Source organism: Stegostoma tigrinum, chromosome 31 (genome assembly GCF_030684315.1).
Source record: "Stegostoma tigrinum isolate sSteTig4 chromosome 31, sSteTig4.hap1, whole genome shotgun sequence".
Taxonomy (NCBI): Eukaryota; Metazoa; Chordata; class Chondrichthyes; order Orectolobiformes; family Stegostomatidae; genus Stegostoma; species Stegostoma tigrinum.
The window spans coordinates 20,290,171-20,294,835 of NC_081384.1; positions in this window are offsets into that span (position 1 = coordinate 20,290,171).

Below are 4,665 nucleotides of genomic sequence, written 5' to 3' on the forward strand. Positions count from 1 at the left end.
TGTGTGGGTTTCCTCCAGGTGCTCTGGTTTCCTCCCGCAGTCCAAAGATGTGCAGGCCGATAGTGGGATTGCCCATTGTGTTCAGGGGTATGTAGATTAGGGGGATGCATCTGTGTGTGAAATGCTCCAAGGGTCAGTGTGGACTTGTTGGGCCAAAGGGCCTGTTTCCATACTGTAGGGATACTATGAAATCCATTCTCCTTTGCTGAACTCTAAATTGCTCCACCTCCTCAAGTCTATTTCTTTTTCCTGGCTAATTTGTATGCATCTGCCTTGGATCTAATATTACTAATATCTTCCTTGAAAGTCGTGGTTTGGTCACCTTTCCCATTTTGCTTTTCTCTTACAGGATTGAACAATTGTTGCAATTCACTCATGTGCTTAGTGAAAGTTTACCATTGCCATTCCACCATCATCCCTTCAGGTAACATTTCCCAATCTATCATAGCCAGCTCATGTTCCATACCATCATAGTTTCCTCTATCTAGATTCAGGGCAGCACAGCAGATCAGTGGGGCGGCCCAGTGGTTCAGTGATTAGCACTGCTGCCTCACAGCGACAGGAATCCAGGTTCAATTCAGCACTGGGAGACTGTTTCTGTGCTCTGTCTCTGAGTTTGCATGGGTGTCTGCATGGGTTTGCTCTGGGTGCTTTATTTTCCTCCCACAGTCTAAAGACGTGCAGGGTGGTTGGATTGGCTATGTTAAATTGCTCATAATGTCCAGGGATGTGCAGGCTAAGTGAATAATCATGTGAAATGCAGGATTATAGGGATAAAATGGGGTGGGGGGACTGAGTCTGGGTGGAATGCTCTTTGTAGGGTTGGTATAGATTCAATGGGCCAAGTGGCCAATTCCACAATGTAGGAATTCTATGACCCTAGTCTTAGGGTCACTCATTACCTTGATGAGGAATTAAATCATGTTGTGGTTACTCATCCCAAATAAACATTCAATGCCTGTCTGTTTCCCTCACAATTAAATCCCCAATAATGGTTGCATTCTCACATATTTCACTCCTTCCCTCAGTAGGAGCCAATCGTGGTGCAATAGATTTGGCTGTTGCTGCTTTCGCCTGAGAGGCCATTTCCAGCAGCAGTATCGAAGGCAGTATACCTATTTTGCAGGTGAATAGCCACAGGAGACTGCTTGCCTAGCCCTCTGGCTCTGCCTGGTGGTCATCCATTTCCTTCTTGCCTTTGGAATCTCAGCCTACAGTGTGGCCACCTCTTCAAAATTGCTGTTCACAACAATCTCTGCCTCATGGATACTCCACAGTATCCTAAAAAGTCATTGATCCAGTTTCAAAATCCGGGCTTCCAGAATCTGCAGCTGGAGCGACTTCCTGTACATATGCTAGCCCTGATGGAAATGTTCTTGGCTTCCCATGTAGACCAGGAAGGGTCATTTCAGAACCCAGCGACTACTGAAAGCTAAACTAAAACCCTTGATCTGTGGGAGCCTGAGTCCACCCGTTCATGCCGTTTCTGTTGTTCCAAATTTTAAAAAAAAACGGCCTGATAACCTGTTTACTTTATTGGCTTGGACCAGACAACTTGGCACTTATGGCTCAAAGCGTCTCTTCAAACACAAGGACAAAATACACCTCTTATAACTAAAGTATTGCCTCTTTAGATTGTAAGCATTGTGTCAATCAAGGCCCTGAAATGGGCAATGAATGTTCTATTTTAGCGCCTCACCCTATCACTGGTAATGCATTCATTGGGTGGTGGTCAGGAAGCACTGAAAACAAACCTATCAAGGGTATTGGCTGGCTTCCCAAGAGGGACACCCATCCAGTAATTCTCATTGTCTGATCAACGTTAGGGGGCTGCACTAAGAATCACCACCCACAGTTTGCTGTGGATCCCCTTCCTCTATGACCCCCATGCTGCCATTGTTTACCTGTGGCCTAGATCTGTCAAGGATCCTGGGCCTCAGGTGGGTGCTTTCCTAGCAGTTGCTGTCACTCCTTAATTGTTCTCACAGACTCTTTAGCAGGTGAAATCCTTGTCACCTTCATTGACTGCCATCCAATGTTTTCTTAAAATGTACAACGCTGGAAAGCCTTTCCTTTATTATCCAATATGGTCTACTTTACACTTAGCCAAACTTATTTACTCTCTGCTGCCTTGTTAATATTAATCACTGATCTGAGTGGATTGATTGCTTGCTGATAAAAGAACAGTTAAGAATTCTCCAGTTGAAATCATACTCATGCATGTACACAAAAAACAAGTTATCCTACCCATTTGTGAAAAAAAATGATAACGTCCTTCACAGTCTTGGTCACACCAGTGTCGGACAAATTAACGCCTGGCAGTGCCAGGTAAATCTCCTGACTAACTAACAACTGTAGTATTGGATTTCAGACTGTTGTGATATTGCAGGTTATCTATAATCTGGAAAAAAGATGTACCTTCAAGTGAGTTAAGTGGTAACATCGCTATTACGCTATGCTCTGTGATATCCTTGCACTCAGGTCAGCTTCATCATGAACAGATACTGCTGCATATCAGGAAAGTCAGCTTGCCAACCTGATAGAACCCAGACTATACCAAAGCCTGTGATAGATTTGTAATCACTCTATAAATAAATCTTTTGATACTTGCTCCCAGTAAGAATTAACCCAGGCTCAGTGTTCATCCAACAAGATGTAACATAACATTAAAACCCAAAGGACACATTAGAAACCAGTTGGGAAATGTTCCAATAAAGCACAATGCAAGCTTGACGAATAACACCTCATCCTCATTTTCTGCTCAGGCACTTTATAGCCTCCAGGGATTAATATTGAATTCCACAACTTCAGACCCTCGCTGTGTAATGTCTGACCTTCATTTTTCTTATATCATGTGTCCCAAAAATCACGACATCCACCCATCCTGACGATGACCACACCTTGTTTCTATCTTGTTTACTTCACTCTTAGAAGAGACAATCCATTTTCTCCCTTTCACACCTTAATTTATACTAATTTTCATCTTAATTCCTTATTCACCAGAGTTAGCAACCACTTTGTCTTTTGCATTGAGCCTCCATGCCATCTGCTCCCCCAGTTACACATCCACCATTGAGAATGCCGGAAATACTCAGTAGGTCAGTTAGCTTCTGTGCTGAGAAACAGCATTAGCACTTCAGGTTTAAGATAACACAGTGTGGAGCTGGAAGAACACAGCAGGCCAGGCAGCATCAGAGGAGCAGGAAAGTTAATGTTTCAAGTCGGAACCCTTCTTCAGAAATGCACTTCAGGTTTTTTGATGCCTTGAGCAAAGAGAGAAACATGATTGGTTTGAGCAAGTGAAAAAGAGAGAACATGGAAGTACAAAAGGAGAGGTACAGGATAGGATGGATGGCAGGACATGAAATAAGAGACTCATATAGTGTATACTGTACAGAAGAAAGGCTCTTTGGCTCTTTGTTTTTGACCAGTGTAGGTTCAATCACCTATTCATTCTAATCCCATTTTCCAGAACTTGACCCACAAGATAACAAAAAATTTGATAGTACTGGATAAAGAAAATATGTATCAAAATGATGTGTAAGTAGCTGAATGGTAGCCACCAAATGCAGTGTGAATGAATAAAAAAGAAAGGAAAACCAAACTAGAATTTAAAAGATTTCTAATAAAACATGACAGAGTATTCAGACAATATATTGGCAAAATGAAAAATAATGTGGTTTAAATATTCTTGTTATTTTGTGAATACGATGGTGTATCACGCAGAAGAGATAAATGTAGAAATACCAGAATCCAGGAGAATGTTGTGATGTAAAAAGCAACCGCAACTTGCTGCAATTTGTCCTTTTTAGAAGCTTTGTTTACACGACAAAAGCAATTACTTTGAAATGCAGTGAGAGTTGTACTTGTAGTGACTGTTTTTTCTCAACTTATAGCGGTTCTTCAACAGAAATTGAAATGTGTGATAATACTTAACGGTTCAGAGATTATCTTTACAAGAACAAGGCTCTGCAATTATTCCCAGCCACAATATTGTGACCACTAAAACGCAGAGGATGTTATTTTGTCCTCAGAGAAGAATGATTCATACCTGGCTATTTGGTGACTCAGTTTTCAAACGTACCCAGAGACTGGCTGACTCAAATGTCAGTGTCCTCCCCTGGGACAGAGAAACAGTTGAACAAAACAAATTTAGCCCACACAAGCCATAAAGCCAGTTCCTACTACATCTGATGATAATGGTTCTAGGAAGCCGTGTTTAGACACTGCAAATTACTGTTTAATGAAATGCAATCAATGATGACGTGTGAACAGGTTTTAGATGCATACTGAATATTATGAATTGCACCTTAGTTTTACCTTTAACTATTTCACTTGAACAATTTTCATTATTTTCCTTTTAAACAATGTCAAGCAAAAAAAGGTTATTTTATAAGTACTTTTAAACAAAATTACAGTTGTACTGGGTACAACCAAAATGATTTACACCATTTGTTTGAGATAATAAGGTGTAGAGCTGGATGAACACAGCAGGCCAAGCAGCTTCAGAGGAGCAGGAAGGCTGACGTTTCGGGCCTAGACCCAGGTCTGTTATCTCAGATTCTCCAGCATCTGCAGTTCCTATTATCTCTACACCATTTGTCTGTCTGTTTTCTGCCCTAACTTTCTTTCTTTAGTCTATTTTTGAAGCAAACCGCATATTTG